At 36.3% G+C, this 21,525-nt stretch overlaps 1 long non-coding RNA gene across 2 annotated transcripts in view; it reads right to left on the bottom strand.

The window, feature by feature from the left end:
* The window catches only part of LOC118972993 (uncharacterized), a 73,219-nt gene extending 52,138 nt beyond the window's left edge, over positions 1 to 21,081 (bottom strand). For both annotated transcript variants that reach the window (XR_012132841.1, XR_012132840.1), the window contains exons 1-3: positions 20,973 to 21,081; positions 4,549 to 4,604; positions 3,552 to 3,646 (exon numbers count right to left, since the gene is read on the bottom strand). This is a non-coding gene — a long non-coding RNA (uncharacterized lncRNA). The remainder of the gene's footprint in view (positions 1 to 3,551; positions 3,647 to 4,548; positions 4,605 to 20,972) is intronic.
* Between the last annotated feature and the right edge of the window lie 444 nt (positions 21,082 to 21,525).

Raw genomic sequence — 21,525 nt, 5'->3', positions numbered from 1 at the left:
TCAAGTACAATTTTCATGAACGTAAATTAGGGAACAAAAAGCCCATAAATATTGTTTAGTTATCTTCTCCACAACCAACAGGTATTAAGAGGCAGCAAAGCACATAGATAGAGGAAAGTAAATACAGCACAAAAATTGTTTTAAAACAAACAAAATTGAGCATTTCATGAAGAGCTTTATCTACCCAGGGTTTGAAAATCACCTGACATAAATATGATGACAGTCAACCAGATACTAAATAATTCTGTAGGAGGAAAACTATAATTTAAACATATAAATTAATTCATCTAAATATTACTTATTAGTTGTAACTCTGGGGGGAGAGGGAAATCCTGGGTCAAAATACCTTTGAAACCGACATTAGTCAAAAGGAGAAATAAACTGGGAGAAACCCATTTATTTCTTACAAGCAGTCCGCTTCTGCTCTCTCTTGTCTCCTGAGACCAATCTGCAGATGAAGAGGCCCCCTCCCAACCTCTCCTGTCCAGTTAAGCCCTTGCTGGCTCCTGTAATTACCTATTGATATGGAGATAGACTACTTCTCTCCACCGCTTGGAAATACCTATTGTGTGAAGATGGACTAAAGCCAGGAGAAAGATCCTGGAAATATTGCAATTTTACTCACATTAGTTCTTTCTCATCCTTTCAATGCCACTGACTTCATTCTCTTCATAGCATTTTCTTTCCACCAGCCTACTTCTTCCAACTTCATAGTTGGCACAGAATTTTTAATACACCTTTCTCAGTCCAATTCAATTTGCATTAACTGAACATTATTAATGTCATATACTTTTATAGGATTTGAGAGCAGGAGAATTACTGAATCATTGCACTACAGTTATAGAAAGAAGGAATGATAGATGTTCAATTTATTTGGGGTCCTTACTACACTAAAGATGTACAGCAAATGATTAGAAGATTGTTCTGAGGGCATTAATGACTTGGATATTGAAGCATATGTAAAAGTTAGACGGATGAGAACTGGTAGAGGAGTGTTTTGATGAGAAGATACATTTGTGAAGGCACGGAGCTATGAAACATCATCTGATAATACAAATATATGATATATGATATTTGAGGCAAAGGGTCACAAAGGACGAGCTTAGGGGGATGGGCATTTCTTGTTGCCATGGGCTGTATCTTGTATATAAAGCAAATGCAGTGGATATTTTAAGCAGGCCAGTGACAGGATCAAGTTTGCATTTTAAAAGAAACCTTTTGTCTCAATCTAGATGAGAGATTTGATTTGGACTAGAGTTCAAGCAAGGGGACAAGTTAAGAGGTTATTGAAAAGGACAAGGCATGAAATGATGAGGGCTTAAATATGGTCCGTGGATAAAGATATATAGGCAAAGAAGCTTACTGGAGAAATACCAAGACTATGATTGATTAGAGGTGAATGTGAGAGAAATAAATTCTGAAACAGGGGCTCAAATTTTGAGATTATGTTAGTGAATGTGACATAAACTGAGATAAGAAACATTGATGGGAAAGATTTTGAAGAAAGATGGATAGTTTGAGTTTCAGTGGCTTATCGGCTATCCAATTAGAGGTACCCAGAAACAATAAAGTACATGATTCAGAAACTCCATAGTCCTGTTTATATGGAATTATACATATATATATATATGAGGTAGAGGACTGGAAGAAAAATAGAGAAACCATACATACATTAAGAAAAAAAAAAAAGAGTATGTGGAAGAGACACCTGGACAGCCCCACCGCCTAATGTCTAGAGACTGAGAAAGAGATGATGGCAGGGCTGTGTCCCTGACTCTAGAGCAGCAAATTTTAAAAAGGAGGATGTCAACAGTGTACAATGCAGCTGTGATAGCTAGTAAGATAGGAATAAATAGTGTCAACAGGACATTATTGGTGAACTCTGGAAGTTTCAGAGTTTGGAAGGCATTTGAGAGAAAAGCAGAAGCCAGATAAAGTGAGCTGAGGCATGGATGCAAGATGATAAGGGATAGCAGTATGGACTAATAAAACCTTGGCTGAAAAGAGTTACAATAAGAACTCAAAAGTGGAAAAGGAAACTCTCCTGATGTGTTTTTTTTCCCCTGCCTGCTCCTCCCTCTTTCTACACTTTGAGAAAAGTTCTTCTGACACTCTGTTCTGTTCAGCATAACCAATTTCAGAGTTACACATGAATCATTCTTAAAATCATTCCTACATTTAAAGTACTTTAAGAAAAATTAAGTTATCCATTTGTAATTTAAGGGAACTCTTAACCAGTAAACAAAGAACACCACAAAACTACTAATAATACAGGGGTTTTGTTCAGTGGGGGACTTTAAAATATTTAAGGAGTGGTTCAAAATCTTCTACTTTCCAAAGTTTCCCTTCTATTTCTACTATTTCCATGTTAAATCCTTTTGGAGAGTTATCTCAGAAAAAAAAATCACTAGAGAATACCCAAATTCAGAAAGAACAATACAAAATTGAATGCAAAATGGAAAAGGAATAGTCAACAAGCATTAATGCCTTTCAATGCATTCAAGATAATGATATCTGAAAGTCTATGGAACAATAATTATAAGAAAATATTTATGGTTCAATTACTCATACAGTTGCATCACTTCCAGACATGCACTCTCTGCCACATGTACACATATAACTTAGTAGTTTGAGCCATTTACTTTTAAATAGGAATTCAGTTTTCATTGTCCTATTCTTCCTAATTCTGTGATTTCAAACATGAGCACCCTTAATCCCCAAAGGAAAGAATCCCATGAAAGTACAAAGTAGTCTAAGAAACTACATTGTACTTTCATATTTACTATGTTCTATAAAATCAGTATGAGTATAACAAACTGAAACTATTATGGAAAAATATGCTTATTTCTCTGGGCTTTGACCCAGCAATCCCTCTTCGTGTTTCCATTATTTTTGTGCTGGAAAAAATATGGATGGACTCACAACAATGCTATTCTTTTCAGCATTATTTATAAAAATTGATTTTAAAAAGAAGAAAAAGAAACCCAAAGGTAGCTAAGATAAACTATGAACATTCATTCTAGACTATATTAAACTATAAACCCAGAATGAAGACCTAGAATGAGGAAAATCTGTATCTCCAGAATATGTTGTTCAGTGAAAACAGCAAAGTGAGTATGTAAACTTTTCCACTGCTTATCAAAGAAAAGGGCAGGAGAATTGATTAGAATATATGTATATCCACATGCACACTCACATATGTGCATGTACACACATACACACATACTGAATATATGTATGCACATATTTTCTGGTATTTAAAAGCGGAAGAAAATATACACATTTTAAAATATTTACCTATCGGGGAGAGGGAAGAAACCAGGTTAGCACACTGGGATTATACCTAAATTTGTCTGAGGATATCTTGTTTTGGCTTTCAACTATGACTTTAGAACTATGCAAACATTTTCATCATTACAAAATAAAACTCAATACTGAAAATTCAATTCTTAAAACTTTTGGAAATGGAGAACATGAAATTTTACCTTATTCTGTCAACCAGGCACCACAAATAGACAGCTCAGAGAGAGAACTTTGGTAAGAATTCTTACCTTTTAAGGTTTCTACCAGTTTTCCCAAGATGTTGTCTGCAGGTGCACTGGAGCAAGTGGGGTGTCCCCGCGGGTCTCATCCTGATCACGAGGAGCTGCAGAAGAAGAAAGATCATTTTTCCTGTTCTTTATGAGGTGCTTGGCCAAGACCCTTTTTCTCTAGGGCATCTCATCATTATACAAAATTAGGTTAAGAGTTTTCCACTGTAGCCACCCAAATTCAAGATTATCTTTGGCAAGGTTAACCTTTTGTTTGGCATTAAAATTTTATTTACCTGAGGCGTCACACTGAACCCAGTCCAGTTTAAATTGGATCCAGTCTGCCCCCAGACCTGCTCCAGTTTCTAAACTGGAACTGGTCGGAACGAATCCGTCGCTGGACCCAGTCTGTCCCTGCGCCTAGTCCTATTTTTAAGTCGGTTTCAGAAACTTCCAGGACCAAGTCCAGTTTCTAAATAGGACCCAATCCAATTTGGACCAGTTTCTGAGCCCAGTGGTTTCCAAGTAGGACCCAGTAAGCCTGACACCAGACCCTATCTGGTTTCTAAGGTGGACCCAGTCTGACTGCAGCCAGTTTCTAGACCTAGTAGTGAAACAAGAAATGCTAAAATAAAGCCTGAAACTTTGTACCACAAAAACTGCAAGCTAGGATATGAGGCATCGAGACCAAGTGGTTCAATAAGTACCTATGCTCTAGTTACTCTGCTCTTCGTTCCCGGGGGCTGTCAGGGTCTCCCTCAGTTTCCTCTTATGATATCAAGACTATTACAAGATAAGCTGAGGCATATTAAAAATATTAAGAGTTTGCGCAAAAATCGATTTGAATCTGGCAGCAACCATTCTAGCAGAAAGAAAGGAATTTAGAGGAGTGGTACAAAATGGAAGACTTCGATAGGCAAAAGGGAGCGTGAAGAGTAACAACAACAACAAAAGGTTGTTTATTGCAAACTTACTTTCCTTTAGGGGATATAAGGGACTTAGCAGGCAAATTACTTACCTAGTGCTGATCAGGTGACTCCTCACTGACTGGTTTAAGACTCCATTTCTGGATTGCTGAAATGGTAATTAAGTCTCAGTTGGGTGACATGGAACTTAGCGTAAGCAACTCCATTTGGGGGCCTCTTGTTTTTAACATAAGATATTAATGGTACTCTTATTCATACAAACTATAACAATAATGAGACATTTAGAAAAGCTTGATGGATCAAATAGTGATATTTAAGGAATACTGATATTGCTAATTTGGCTATAATAGTACTGTGATTTTATTTTGGAAAAGTAAGAGCCTATCTTTTCAGATACTTAATGAAATTCAGATGAAAATGATATAATTTCTGAAATTTGTGTCAGTGTAATGAACAGGGAGGAGTAGTTAGGGACATATTTGAAATGACATTGGTCACAATTGATATTTGTGCGATACGATGTGTAGTGGGCAAATGAGGGTTTATTATATTGTCTTCTCTATTTTAACTTGCTTTTAAACTTTTCCATAATAAAAAGTTAAAATTTTTAAAATAAAAAGTGATTTTGAATCATTGAATGTAATTTAAACATTGAATGAACTTCAATTGAATGAAACTTACCAAATTAGAATCAATTGGTATATAAGTAAACATGCCAAAAACAGGATTGGAAGAAACATTCAACCCAGTCAGCAATTAAGAAAAAATATAAAGGAAATCTTGCTTCTTTGTAGTTATCATAAACTAATCTATCTCTAACTCAAATTTGTTTATTCCTAAAAAAAATGTAAATGATTTAATTCAACAGTGGGTTGGTTATTGATTGCATTTTTCAAAACTTTCCCTCAATTTAGTGAACCAATTCCTGTTTAGAGTTTTACTAATGAATCTTAATTATCAACTGGGTAGAACTTTCATAATGAACAGAGAAATGGTATAACCCTTACTGTAATTACTTTCAGAATCTGTTTAAGATGTTTTAAATATATATTAAACAGAAAAATTTTACATATTTAGAAAAACAGTGAATCTTCTCTGTTCCAAAATTTGTGATAGTTTTGTATATATGTCTATGTGCTTTTTTTGAAGATTATAACTTAATTGTAACAGATACTGGCATTATTTGGAGTTTTTTTATCTCAGTCTCCAGAATGGTAAAGCATGAATCTTGCCAAATACAATACATGTAATTAAAAACATATTTGGTATTTTATCATCTAAGTTTTCAAAATAGTTACACAAGGCAGATGTTGCTTCAGGCTAACATGAAAGCATAATATTATCACGATTACAAATAATGTTCTATAGGAGTCTCTATCCATAGGTAAATATAAGAAATGTTTTTAAATTATTATTTTTAGAGTTACAGTTTTCTTTCCTGGATAAAGTAGACTAGTTCAGTGTTTTCAATTAGTAGGTAGGAAGCTGGTTAAAAAAAAAAATACCATCAATATTTGCCTTTCTGCCAGGAAACTGGTAAAAAAATAATAATAATCAATATTTTCCTTTTTTGCCAAATGACCTTATTGCAGTTGAAGGGCTGAAAGGAAATCAAACAGTGCCCAAAGAGAATACAGAGTTGTTGTCTTTGAAAAATGACTGTCATACTCCTAAGAAATGTATCATGCAAGATGCAATTTCCAAGTAGGAGGGCCCAGAACTTTCTCTTGTAATGAGACATTCCCCAAAAAAATTTTTTTTAAGATTTCTTTGTTAGAATAAAGAAAAAGTGGACACATTATTTAGTATTGCTTTGAAAAAAATATGTTCCTGTAAACATAAGTCTTTACTAATATGGTCCAGCATAAGCTCACCATTTATGCCATTTATACTTCCTGCTCCTGTTGGCAGATTTTCTAATCATTTCACGTAAAGGCCTTAACTTGTCTTAATTATCAGTTTTTTAAATAAACAAATATTTCATTATTAGGCACTGATTTTCTAAAAGTTAATATTTAACTGCTTATTATACAAATGAGTTCAATGTTATCATGAAGTTAAAAAAAATCATCTTGAGAAATTTGTTTGCCAATACTAGAAAAGTGAATTTTCTCTCTTCATCTGATAGTTTTATTTGCATTCTGAAAGCTACTAAATATTTCCCTAAGTATAAACATCCATCATTTGCATATGACCTTCTATATATAAACTATTAGAGACAAGAACTAAGAAATATGGTCCTCTCCCACTGGGTTACCATTTCAAAAATAAAGGCTTAGAGTTCACACATAAGAATGATGTATTTATTGTATGATGTCATTATGTGCCAGCATAGTTAGGACAATGAAGCAGAGTATGTTCTGAAGGATCATACGGTCTATTTACCAAGTAACAGACAAGTAAATATATCATTAAAATAAACTATAATCAATGTCAGGAAAGCAGGAAGCAAAGAAAGTCATGGGATTGCAGAACAGGTGCAGATTCCTGGAGGAAGTAAATAATTGGCTGAGACTTCAATGATTAGCAGTAATTATTAGCCTGTTAATTTCATGTGCGCTGAGGGGGTTAGTGGGATGTAGAGATGAAGATGAAGGGAAAGAAAAAATAGTGATAAGGTCATATGCAAGAGGGTTTCTGGATTCAAGGAACACAAAACTGTACCTGAGGGCTGAAACATGAAGGTCAAGCCGGAAAGCATAGCTTGCTTACACTGGAGGAGAGGAAAGCTTCTATACCAAGCTCATGCTTTTAGTTCTCTTAAAGACCATGGAGAATCACTGGGTGTTTTTAAATAATGGAATGATGTGATTAAGACTGCACAGGTTTGCGAGGACTCTCTTGTCCCCTTCTGGTGTGAGCCAGAAGCTCTGTCCTCTTGCTTTCTCTCTAAATAAAAGCCTCTCACTTGCTCTCCTAAAAAAAAAGACTGCACAGGTTTGGGTAAATTCCTAGGAGTGGATGGGATGGATGGAGCTAGAGGGTATTATGCTCAGTGAAATAAGCCAGGCAGCAAATGACAAGTACCAAATGATTTCCCTCATTTGTAGAGTATAACAACAAAGCGAAACTGAAGAAACAAAACGGCAGGAGACTCACAGACTCCAAGGGACTAAGCAGTTACCAAAGGGAAGGGGTGTGGGAGGGTGGGTGGGGAGGGAGGGAGAAGGGGATTGAGTGGTATTATGATTAGTACACATAATACAGATAGGTCACAGGGAAGACAGTGTAGCCCAGAGAAGACAAGTAATGACTCTGTGGCATCTTACTTCACTGATGACAGTGACTGCAATGGGGTATGGGGGGAATTTGATAATATGGGTGAATGTAGTAACCACAATATTTTTCATGTGAAACCTTCATAAGAGTGTATATCAATGATACCTTAATTAAAAAAATAGAATTCATGTTAACATTTAAAATGTACCAAAATTAACATATGTACATATTTAGGGAAAAAAAAAGACTGTATGGTTTATTTGCTAAAACCCCATCCAACTCTGTGAACTTGGGTTTTTACAGAATGTGTTATGATTATAAGAGTGAGAACTGGGCTGCAGTTAGAGATCAGTTCAGGGATTTCAAGTCCTGATGACCAACACACCCTCAAATGAGTTTGAAATACTGATGTTTTTAGCACTTCAACTCTGAAACTGTGTGAGAGATGGGAGACATGTGGGCAAATAATCCTGTGCCCTGGGAGCCTAAGAACATGACACCTGGGAGAAGAATAAGTTACAGGAACAATCACTGAGCTCACAATCAATAAGGGTCTTTGAAGGAACACTTGCTCCTTTTTGTTAGAAGTCTCTGTGAATTAGAAATTCTCTTTCTCATTTTCCAGTATGAACTTCCCACCCAAGTCCCACAGTTGATTTCATCTTCTTCCCTAATTTAAACTTTTCACAGTGTACCATTTTCATAGCCTCTTCTTGTGTCATCCCATCAACATTTTCTCTTTTGTTATGAATAACAAAATGCATGTGCTTGCATATGTCTACACACACACAAATATGCAAATAAGCAAAATCCAAAAATACTCTATTCTTTCTACTTAGTGCCAAATTTCTGTTATGCTTTATACTTTTTAATCTCTTCCAATGTGACTTTCACCCCCATTAGTCATTAGAGAACATAGTACAAAACAAATTTCTAGGTGTAATCCTCTACTTTCTGTCATGTATGATGCTCATATTTACACACTCAAAATCACCTTTTTCATTTACCTCTCATTTAGTCATCACATTTGGAATATGCCATCAGAGACAGTCTCTTATGGTAGAATCTCATAGTTGCTGTAAGGGACTCACACCCCTCTAACGTGCTGAGATGTCAGAGAGGAAGGAACCATGATGAGAATAGCTGGCTCCAGAAGAAAGCATAATCACCTAAGAAAGGTACAAGTGAGGACTCCTGGGTATTTTGGACATTGATAAAGAAATGACAGCAGAACTTACAGTGATAAAATAACTTAGTGGATAGATGACTGTTGAAATTGTCTTTGCAAGAATAATTAAATATGATTATAGCACTTCCCTCTGGAACAAGTGTGTGTGTGTGTGTGTGTGTGTGTGTGTAGTCCCTGTTCACGTTAAACATCTTTTCTCCCTCTTCTTTCTTCTGCTCCGAATCACTCTTATGTTATAGCTTATGAATTTCCTAGAGGATCTCTCTGTCTTTTATGTCAACCAATTCTCTTTCTTCATCCTGCTTTTTTATTGTTTAAATAAAATTTTCTAGATCAGAGGAAAGGTTTTAGAGTCAATATAAGATTTTATCCAGTTCCCTCAGACTTCCTGACACTGCAAATCATCCGAACTTTCCAGGGGAATGAAAGAACAGGAATGAGAGAAATTTGGAATCAAGGCAGTTTTCCATCAGTATGAGAGCCAGCACCCATCACAGTAACTGCAAAGCACTGGTCTCTGATAAAGTGCTGGTACGTTTGTTTTGGTTTAAGGTTTAAGTGAGGACTCCAACACTGCCCAGCTCCCACCCCCAGCTATCACCAACCCAAATTTCATCATCAAGTGACTAATTTAATAAGATTAAATTTGCTTTTGCTTTCCTTTCCAAAACCTCAAGATGTTCTTAGCCTTGTGCAACTGTTAATCTTGACCTTTCCCAAGTCTGTCTTCAGAGATTCAATGAGGATACATGGCCTCCGCCATGTAACTTCCTTTCTAAACCCTGCTGTGTGTTTTGTTGTTTTGTTTTTCATCTAAGTCACGGAGCTTTTGTTAACCTCCATCACAGTTCCTAAATCAGGAATTAAACTCAAGGTCTTGGGTGAAAACCAGTAACAGACATATGCAGAGAGAGAATTCTGTCCTCAATTCTCCTCTTCAAGCAGTGGCTTAGAGAAGGCAAATATAGACATAGAATGCATCTAATACATAGTTTAAAAGTAAAGGTGCAGCACCCACTAAAATCAGTTAAGGACAGAGATAAGGATGCCTTGTTGGAGAAGTTAATTTCATTCCAGAATCTGGAAAGGAGAAATGGCTCGGACAGAACAGACGGAGTGGGTGGGGACAGCCCTCCTCTCAAGGAGAACAGTATGCATGTAGACCAAAACCTGAAAGAAAAACTTGCTGTTTTAGTATTTTTATTACAAAAAGTGAGATTCCCACGGAATACATTCGAACTCAACAATTGCCCATACCTTCTTACTCTCCCCTCCACCCTCCACAGTTCACCCCGTGGAAACCTGTCTAAATTTCTGTAACTTTAGAGGACAAGAGGCCAGAGGGCTTGCTTGGGCACATTCCAGTGGTCAACGTGCACCTACTGAGTTCACATAGTGCACTGGCTGCAGCACATCAGAAAATTCCATAAAGTTGGAAAATGTCTATTTTTTTTTGAAGATTTAGAAAGCAGGTTTGATAACAGTGGTCAGCCATCATTTGTTCACCCTATTTTCCTGCTATCTCTATTATTCAAGTAATTGCCAATTTCTTAATAATAATACTATAGTAACATTTTCCACCTATAGAATATTTACTCTGGGCCAAGCCCTAGGCTCTTTTATAATTCTTAGCTCTTGTCCTCATTTAGCAACTGTACCCTCCCACATCCAATCATCTGACTTTCTCTTCAGCTGTCTCTCAGAATTGGCATAATTAATACTAGATATGTTACATGCATGTTCCTTAAGTGAGAATACAGTAAGGCTGGATTCTATACTCCCTTGAAATTTAACATTAAATGTCAGGGCTTTTTTTCAAAATTTTCCATCATTTCAACTTAGATTGCATTGAGATCTGAGATCCTCAATAAAGTTTAATAGAGTAATGTAATAATGGCCAGACTTAAAGGCAAATCTTTTTTGTAAAAAGCTCAAGTATAGATGGTCTGTGTCAGAGTTTTACTCTCATAACTGTGTGAGACCCACAGCACCCAATCGTCCAGGAGGAGAGAAGGAACCTCTTTTCCTTCCTTCCTCCCTTGCCTCACATGCAGGCCTTCCCTCACAGTCCTTTCTTGAACAGCATGTTCCCTTTCTCCCCGCTACCTCTCAGTCTTCACCATCTTACTCTGCTCTGTTTTTCCTCAGAGTACCTATCATTACGTGACCTTTTTTATAATGACTTTTTATTATTTAACCCCCTCTCAAGTATGATCCCCAGTGTTTAGAACAGTTGCAACTATGTAGTAAGTGTTCAATAAATGTTTGTTGACTGTATTAACTAAAATCACATGCTTACTATCTATGAAATACATTCAGTTCTTGGATATACATAACAACATGCCTGCCAGAAAGTACTGGTACTTGATAGATTATATATACAGATGTACAGAACTTAAAAATATATATATAATCTATCAAGTTTAGTGCTTTCTCCATGTATCCTTAGTAAAAAGTTTACAGGCAAATCATTTATCACATTGGTTTTCCCTTTAACTTGCTAAGTGGCTTAGTAAAACTCTTCCCAGTCATATGAATTTCTTAAGTGTAGAGATTGTGGCAAGAGCTCCGAAGTCCTGTGGTAAATTATCTGAATAGCGCTCCCTTGTAGTAGATGTAATATATGAAAAATATTGAGCTAGAGGAATCTTGTTTTGAATTTAGCAATTGTTTATTAATATTTTCTCTATACCAATTGGTACAAGATCCTCAAACAATCGTAACTGTAACAAAAATGTAAATCTCCAACTGCACTTAATGTTATCTCAACTCAGATTCTCTGAAGAAACCTAAGTAGTTTGGATTTAAAGGTTGTTTTGTGTTGACAGTATCAGACCTCCCAAATCACAGTTAGTCATATGTCAACCAAGCGTAATTGTGTCAAAAACATTGATTTCTCATTTCTAGGGAATGAAATGTATTTCCTAAAAGACCTTTTTTATATGTAAGTGTTCTTATGATATTATATTTGTCAAACAAGGAAAATATTTTTATATAGAATTGATCAACTATTTATTCTAGTAGCTTTAACTTAACTTTTGTTACGAGAAATTCATATATGCCTTACGTAGTAAAATAATGAGATAGTTAATTCAAAACCTATAAAACCAAAAAGGCTAAAAGCAGGATTATTTCCTTTCTCTAAAAATCACAGCACACATACATACACACATACACATATCTGACTAGAGAGCACAAGCAAAATTTGGGGCCAAATAGGCAGCAGTTTAATTAATTTACAAGACAAAATGTGAGCACACAAATAAATAAAGCTATCTGTATAGGAAACAAAACTAGAATTCTCTCCCATGTTTTGCAATAACTTTAGGAAATAAAAATAGTTGTTGATCAGAAAAGAAAAGAAATATAAACAAAAAACATTCTTGAGACAAGCCACTTGAGAAACATACATTAAAATGGTCTAAATTCACTCTTCAGTTTTCTAAGGAGTGAAATATTCAGAGTTCAGTCTTGCCAACATGCCTGCCAGTACTTTCTCATATTCTATACAGCCATATTGCTTTAAGTGTATAAAAATAATTAGACACACACAAGTCTTTAAATCTAACAATAGGCTCTTAAATTCAAAACCTATTTTCATCAACTCATGGAATAATGCTATCTCAGCATTAACTGAAATCCAATGAACATCGTAAGATATAGGTAGCCTTGAGTTTTAATATCTCTGTTTTTCCCCTTGGGTTGAGGGAGTGAAGATTAGTGACCTGTTCATATCACAAAACAAATATGGTAAAAATTAACCCCCTTTCTTTTACCTTTAAATTTAAACTTAATATGTTATTTGATCAACAATAGTAAAAAGTTAAATGTAGTATTTATTTCATTTTAATTTTTCCACAGAAAGTATCTTAATTTTAAATAGTATTTTGCTGACTTTAGGAAAATTAATTGTGTGTGTTTCAATCAGAATTGGGATCGAGCAAGATCAAAAACACAAATCCCATATGTATTAAACAAAATATTTTCTTAAGAGAAAGTAGAATAATACAATAAAAAGGGATACGCATACAACATTTAGTGCCATCCTCATATATATATATATATACAGCCTGCCAGACAGGATTTTTATTCTCAAGAGACTCTCCCTACTGTGACTATATTCTTCCAGCATTTCTTTTTAGAAATATCTAGGTTGAAAAAATCAACACTGAGATGTGCTTCAAAATGACTGAACTGCTTACCAACTCATCTAAATACAAGGTAAACCAATATAATTTAGTTTTGAATTAACATAAAATCATTGATTTAAAATAATTTTTACTCTTTGATTAAATGTAAAAAAAGTTATATTGAATCAACTCATTAGCTGCCATATATGGATTCACTTTATAAATGTCACTGAGTATTTTTGTTACATATAAAGTAGCAGTTTAAATAACCTAAAGATTTTCCACATCTCCAAATAGATGTCATTATGTGAAATAGACCCTAGGAAAATTCTTGAAAAGTTATCTCAATCATCATTGTTCTACCAAATGAAGGCAGTTAAAATATAGTTTACAATGATAGGAATGTGCAAAATGATTTTAACAAGAAGAAAACGTGTGGTTCTGTAAGTCTAGTTTTATGGATTCATTGGCTATTTTAGCTGAAACATAGAAGGACAAGAAAGTTCCTACCAAAAAGTAGGAAATACGAGAAACAGGATTTCACTTGGGTACTTGAACTCTAAATTCAACACATTATATGTAAGGCCAGAGGTATCATTATATGAAGACAGAATTACTTGCAACCAAGAAGAATCTGACAGCAAATGGATTAAAAATTAACATTGCTGAAGAAAATAGTTCCAACTGGAAGTAATTTTGTCAGAAATTTGTACAAAGAAAAGAGGAGTTTGGCAGCAGCCATCTATCATTATGCAAAGAAGAGATTGCCCCAAATAAAAAATTATACCCCTCTTATGGAATGAGAAAGTGAATCTATTGAGAAAATTTGTACATCTGTGTATTTTAGCCTGTAGGCATTAAATATTCAAATCATATAACCATTATTCACTTTATTTCCTTCTCTCAGATGATAGTTCTGAGCCTTTTGTCAACCAGCAGTCTTCTGATAATGGTCTCCTCATGTAGCTTGCCTAAAGGAAATGTGCTATGACAGTTCTATTTCTATTGTAAGAAAATAAATTGGCATTGTAGCTTATATGTCACTTTTGATTTTAATCAACATGAGTCAGCCTTTTCAAGGTTGATCAACTTGACATTATTGAGGGTACCAAGAATTTGTCCTTACAATGCTGAAGACTATTCACCATATCCCATACCATGATTAAATAAGCATTGTAAAGGTTCCTTTCAAGCCAATGTCTACCTTGACAAACTAGGGATCTCTTTTTTACAACATCTTCAAGATCAAATCTACAAACTCCATGTTACTACAAATTGCAAACTTCCAACAAAGTAGGTTTTCTAATTTTGCAAAATCTTGACAAATTCCCTAGGTTTCATTGCATTATAGATTATATAATAGACTTGAAATTTTCTGTAACATATCTCTTTTCCCTTACTAGAGAGCAAGTTTTTTCTTTCCTTATTTTATGGATAAAGGAGGAGGATGTGTATAGGTATGAAGAAATTTACATACTTTCTAATTCCTTCTTAGGAAAACTCTATCTTTTATGATTCCAAGGTATCTTTTGGGAATTCTCTTTCTATTATTTCTTTCAAGATGTTTCTTCAAGCACCTGCATCCCAGGTTATACACAAGAGAAATCTCCAGGTCTTACATAATTGTCTCTGAATAACCCTTGAATTAGTTCTTAATCAAAAACAGAAATTTCTCCATGTAAAGGGTCAACCATGTTAAATAAAAGCAGAAATTTTGTAATATCTTGACTGTAGTCCTAGTACACATGGTAATGACTATTTCTATTCTCCCCTAGTAGTAATTTAAAACTCTTCTGTCAAGAGATAGCAAGAAAAACATTTGAATAAGCCTTAATGCATTTAGGCTTATATTGATTTATTCACATTTCCTAGGCCTACTCCACTTTCAACTAAACTAATAATTAAATAAGTAATGAAAAAAAATAATTGAATAGTAAATTAACACCTTATACATTTGGAGTAATGTGAGTCATTTGTTTATATATTTATTCTATAAGCATTATGTCTAATTGCTGGACACTGATAAATCAGACTGCAAACTGGAAGAGGTAGAATATACATACATACAACAGCAAGGCACATGAAATAGGTATTAGCCTTAAGAGAACCATTTGATTTAAATTCAATTGAAACATATTTTATGTTTTTATTAAATATTTTATTAAATATTTCTTTTATGCTATAACCATGCTACAGTAAAAATTATGCAGAATACTAGGATAAAAGATTGTTAAGTTACACAATTCAATATAGAACTGACACATGCTATTATAAAACCATAAATGTATCCTTTATCACAGTTACAATATGTGGGAAAGGAGTGTTTCCCTCACACCATCAAGCAATGCTTTGGCACCCACTGGGTGTCTCAGAATTCAACTCAGTTCTGACAGTTCCTACCCAGAGACAACATCAGATCCCACAGGCTAAAAGGGTTCAGTCCTACAAGACCACCCCTGGCCCTGCACTTCTGTCATGTGACAAGCCCAGGTTGTTCACCTGTGTAGCTGACCCACCAGATACAGTAGACTGTAGACTCCAAAAGCCCCTGTCTTGGATTTCAGAGGCCAATCAGAAGTCCAGGTTGTCACCTGACTTCTGGCAGACTAGCTATAAATCAGTTTTCCACAACCCCCTCCTCAGGTTCTACTAATGAGCTTGTGCAGTTCATAGAACTCAGAGAAATATTTTACTTATTTAGTAATTACTTCAGCATATTATTATGAAAAGATATTAACTCAGGAATAGCCAGATGGAGGGGATGCTTAGGGCAAGGTATGGAGAAAAGGCTAGGAGCTTTCATGCCTTTCCAGGGGTATCACTCTATCTAAATCTCCACGTGTTCACCAACCAGGAAGCTCTCCCAAACCTGCTCTTTTGGATTTTTATGAAGGTTTTATGACATAGGCATGATAGATTAACTTGTTGGCCACTGGTAATTAATTCAACCTCTAGCTCCTCTCCCTTCCCCAAAAATCAGAGGGTGGGACTGAAAGTTCCTCTATTCGTGATTGCTTCGGCTGGCCATCAGCCCCATCTTTAGGCACTTTCCAAAAGTCATCTCATTAACATAAACCCAGTCGTGATGGAAAAGGGCTTGTTGTGAATAATAAGACACCCCATTTCACCTTTATGACCCTGAAGCTATTTCAGGAACTGAGAACCAGAATCTAAATATTATAACAAAAGATGTTCCCATTGCTCTCATCACTCAGGAAATTCCAAAGGCTCTCTAGGAAGCTTGGCAAAGACCTAATATATTTTGGTCATCTCAATCACCAAATATGTATTTCTTATAAATCACAATATCAAAAAACGTTTACCAATTTTAGTGATAGAACAAATTGGAAAGAATATATCCTGAGCAAGGATAGGAGTAGTGATGAAAGGAAATAGAATTTTGGGGGAAATTTTCCCAGAGACAACTTTGATTTCAATAATAATTAGATGGTCAACAAATTGGCATTCCAAGTCAAGACAACAGCATATATAATGGCAAAGAAGTACACAAAGTACAAGCTTTGTATTTTAGGGGTGTCAGCCTGATTAATGTCTTGGTGGTGCTATTTTAATGGAAGGTTGCCTTCAAAGATGTGACTACAATGATGGTTTAGGGTAGGCTCATGAAACTTATTCTATTCACTTCAGAAATTATCAGTTCACTATCACTTGATCATCACTCTGGTACTAGAAATACAGAGCCTATTTATAAAGCTCAGAGATGTATCATCAGTATCTATCACTAAGTCTGCATTACAAAAGATGCATAGTGAATGTATGATTGGTCCCTGACTTCTAGAGTTTTATGGTCAGGTAGAGTAAATGGACATATAGAAGAATCCCAGTGCTCTGTTGTTAGGTAGAAAGATAGACATGAGCAGCCAGGGAAGGGGAAGATAAGTTTCAAGAAAAAAGCACCCCAAACCCACCCAGGTGGGGTTCCCATGTGAAGAGAGCAAAGGCTTTGCAGAGAGATAACTTCCTTGCCTATTAGGACCAGGCCAAATCGGTCCCAACCAGATCACAACACAGTGGTAATCAAACAAAACTACAAACCACACAAATCATATCTTATCATAATCTCATTAAAATAAAATTGCATTTTTTCCCCCAACAAACACACCATGGGCTTTCTGTGTGCATTCTGGGAAATGACAGGCACACTGAGGGGGATGGCTGCATAAATGGATCTGTCAGTCAAATGACTTCACCTTATCAAAGAGGCACCTCCTAGTCGGAATGTAATAAAAGAGCCTCCCACCTAACAGATCAAGGCCTTTGTCTACCTTGACTCTGGCCCACTCCTCTCTTGGAGTATAGACAAATAAAACTTTCACTCTATTTCACTATACTGTCTCTGCCTTTCAATTCTTTGTTTGGCAGGGACAAGAACCGAGGAGAGCAAACTCTACCCCCGACACTATCACACACAAAAAAAATGAAAAGTACAATGTACATAACAAAGTCAGAGAAGGTTTGTACGTCATGCTAAAATATTTGGATTTTGTTCCATAGGCACTGGGGTACCTTGACAGGTTTTTACTGCAGAGTATTAATTTGATCATATTTGTGTTTTAGAAAGAAAATGTTCTTGATTGTGGGGAATGGATTGTATATGGAAGGATGAGAAACCAGAATGGGAAAATCTATCAGGTGGTTTTGGTAGTAGTTTGGATCACCACTGCTAAGGTCCTCATCTAAGAGGGAAGCCATCAACACTAATATGGAAACTGATAAAACATGTAGGAGAGAGAATTGGTAAAATGGCCTTTAGTACACACATAAAGAAAAATAAGGAGTCAGGGATGAGTTCTAGGTTTCCGATTAGGTGACTAGGTAAGATGACATTTGTATATGGGAAAAGGCAACAAAGATTATGAGTTCTTTTTTTGGAAACTGAATTAATAAGGCAACTGGAGGAAAGTAGCACAGTATTTAAAAACAGAGACTATGGTTCAGCTTCTTACTAGTTCTGCAGCTAGACAGCTCTTCTATGCTAGTCAAGGTCCTCCAGAGAAGCAGAATTAATAGGAGAGTTACCAGGCTTGTAGGAAGTAGGACTGGGATTCCAACCCAGGAGCCTAACTCCACAGGGGATTTACTGTGAGGAATTGGCTCACACGATTATGGGGCCTGAAAAGTCCCACGATCTACTGACTGCAAACTGAAAACCAAGCAAGTCAGTGGTGTGATGAGGAAAAATTCTGAAGTGTCCTAAATTAAGGGACATAAGAGAATGAGCAAGAAGGACAAGAAAGGTCATCAGTCAATAGCCTTGAGATAGAGCTAACCAGAAAGGTCACATTCCTGAAAGAAGTTTTTCCAACAATCATCTAGAAGGTCCCAGAACCACCACATCCCCACTGGGCCTCACCAGTATCTGACCATCCTCAACAACCAATGCACAAACCTTCTCTGTGGACTAAGCTCCTATCCCGGACTTTCCCTGCTTTATGTTAGCCTGCCTTCCTTATTTAAAGCCAATGTGAATTTAAAGAACTTACTGTCCTTGAGACTCCTCATCAATGAGTTACCTGGGTCTGGCAGACAGCTTGTTTCTATTAACTGGCCTTGCTGCTGGTGAAGCAGAAACTTCCTGTTCCAGGGCTCAGTGCTTTTTCTGGCTAGCACCTATAAAGTCTCAACAAACCCTTTTATTTCAGAGATCTCTTGGTCCCTAGAGTTTTTGATTTGTCAGGTGTAATTCATTCTGAGTCCAAAGGCCTGAGAACCAGGAGACCTAAGGGTACAAATCTCAGTCCAAGGGCAGGAAAGGACCAATGTCCAAGTTCAAGCAACTAGGAAAGATATGAATCATTCCTTCCTCTTCTTTTTCTATTCAGGCCCTCAGTGGATTGAATGATGCCCACCAACATCAGAGAGGGCAATCTGCACAGTGCTTACCCATGTTGGGGAGAGCAGTCTACTGAGTCCACCAATTCAAGTTCCAGTCTCATCCAGACACTCCCTCACAGACACATCCAAAAATGATGGTTAATGTTGCAGCCTGTCATTCAGTCAAGCTAACATGTGAAATTAACCATCACGTTTTCTGTGCCTCAGATTCATCATCTATAAAATGGTGATAATAATTATACCTGCACCAAAGGATTGTTCTGGGAATTTACTGACTTAATATTCTTTGAGCACTCACTCAGTGTTCAGTACATAATGGAAGCATCATGTGTTAGCTTACTGTGAAACTTAAAAGTAAAGCTGAAGCTAAAAATACATATTTTTTGAAGTCACCTTCATATGTGTGGCACTTGAAGCCATGACAGTGTAGAAGGGGTAGCTCAGGGTGAATGTCTGGCATAAGAATACAAACTATCCAGAGGCAACACCCTAAATGCAAAGATAAGGCAGTGGAGAAGGTTGATTTTAAAAAACATTCAGATGTCAGAGCAGAAAAGGAGAGATATAGTCTCTTAGCCCGTGGAAGAGGAGAGTTTCAAGAAACAAGGTTTGACCACCCTTATCAAAAAGGTGGCCAAGTAACTGGACTGGAAAGAGACTAATAAGGTTTTGGGTTGCAATGATGAAAATTGTTTTTAAAAATAAGTCAGGGCTCTGGTTCCACTTCTCTCTGTGTCTCAAGGTTCCACCTTCCTTCTGTTGGCCACATTACTAGGCAGGTAGAAAAGAGACAAAAACAGTGCTAGGAATCCCATGGACATAATACCCAGAGATAAGAAAAGGGTGTTTTCTCCTTTGAAATAAGTAACACTTTGTCCAGAAGGGCTCATTCCAGTAGATTTTTCCTCCTGATTCATTGACCTATGGGTAAACAAGTCTTTTGCAAAGAAAATAAGAAAATTAGATAAATATGACTTTTCCCGATACTGAAGATGCTACTAGCTCTCCCTGAATCAAACGGCTGTGAGGCAGAGGAAACTACTTAACTACAACTGGAGTTATTTGAGGAAAAGGATACAGAAAGGATGAACACTCAAGGGACAAGTCTTCCGGACAACTACCTCTCACACTTTAATGTGCACATGAACCACCTACGGATCTTGATAAAGTGAAGATTTGGAATCAGTAAAGTCTACAGGGGACCTTAGACCCTACAGTTCCAACAAGCTCCCAGATGGTGCCAGAAATACTGGCCCTGGGACAACAATTTGAGTAGGAAGGTATGGGAACAGTTGTTGTGTACTTACTCTGAATTTGGCCTTCACTGATACTTGAAATATAAAGTAACATAATCAAGGTCACTGTCCTTAAGGAGATCAAGACTAATAAGGGACTTACAGTCTAGTGATAGTTTTAAGTTTCTAGTATGAAAATAGAAATATATGAAGATACCATTACAACCCTGAATTAAAAATATGATTACCGGTAAACAAATAAGTTAATATTTAACCTTCATGGATTACCTGTTAATTCTAATCATTCTTCAAAAATCTTTTGAAGCATTCACTCATTATACCTATTGTGTGTGTATATGAGATGAAGGTAAGCCCTTTATTTTATTTCTATATCATTAGGTACTGAGGTATAGAAAGCACTTCTTTCAGTTTTTAAGTTATAGTCTGTCTATTCACCAAATTACTTGAATTTACTAATAATATTACTTTTGACTTCCTTGGATTTTTTGCGGCAAACATGCAGTCTATTTTAATAACAAAATAGTAGGTCTACATATTTATGGGGAGAATTATTTAAGACTTCACCATGTAGGAATTGTTTATTGTGTTAGTCTAGGTCCTCCGAGAAGCAGACACAAAATCAAGATTGAATGAGGAAGAAATTTCTTATGGGAAAAGCCTGTGAGAGAATATGGGATGGGAGCTAAAGGAGATTGGTAGCCATTAGGCCATGATACAAATCTGACTGCTAGAAAAGGAGACCAGAAAAGAAAGAAGAGAGGGAAGTTATAGCTAGTGAGTTAGTGAGGAGGCATCTCAGGCTGCCAAGCAGTTCTAAGAAAAGTTAGACAAGGCAGTTTGTGAGTTCCTAAACCAAAATCACTCACAGAAGAAGTCCTGCATCTCCCAGGAACAAGCTGCCTCGGTGTCCCTGCTGTGCTTAGTCACTGGCAAGGAGGAGCCTGAGGGAAGCCCACTGGCACAAGCAGCAATGAGAACTGCACAGTGCAAATTCTAGGCTTTCGGACACTTAAGCTCTCTTAAGTGTCTTGGGCAGCTGGAAATCCGAGAGGCACATTCTCATGACCACTGTGGTTATGTCAACTAGACAGAGTCCTTTGCAGAGCTAATAGAGCCAAGCCAGATTCCATACATTTAAAATTTGTTCCATTCAACCATAAGCATGAAATGACAATTGATCTATAGGCGCTTTCAACATATGCTTCCTGACATCTTGAAAACAATTCCAGTTCATTTCATTATGTACAGAGGCAAAAATATTAGAACTAAAGTCCCAGCACACATAAGCCTTCTAGAGGCTTTGCAGAGTTTTCACAGTGCTTTGGATAGTAAGACTAGACATGCTAAAGAACATTTTAGTACATTCCAGGAAAGCTCTGACATGCAAACTTATCATTACAGCATCTTGATATTTACGCA

This window comes from Manis javanica, chromosome 6, assembly GCF_040802235.1.
Source record: "Manis javanica isolate MJ-LG chromosome 6, MJ_LKY, whole genome shotgun sequence".
NCBI lineage: Eukaryota > Metazoa > Chordata > Mammalia > Pholidota > Manidae > Manis > Manis javanica.
This window is presented reverse-complemented; position numbering and strand designations above follow the sequence as displayed.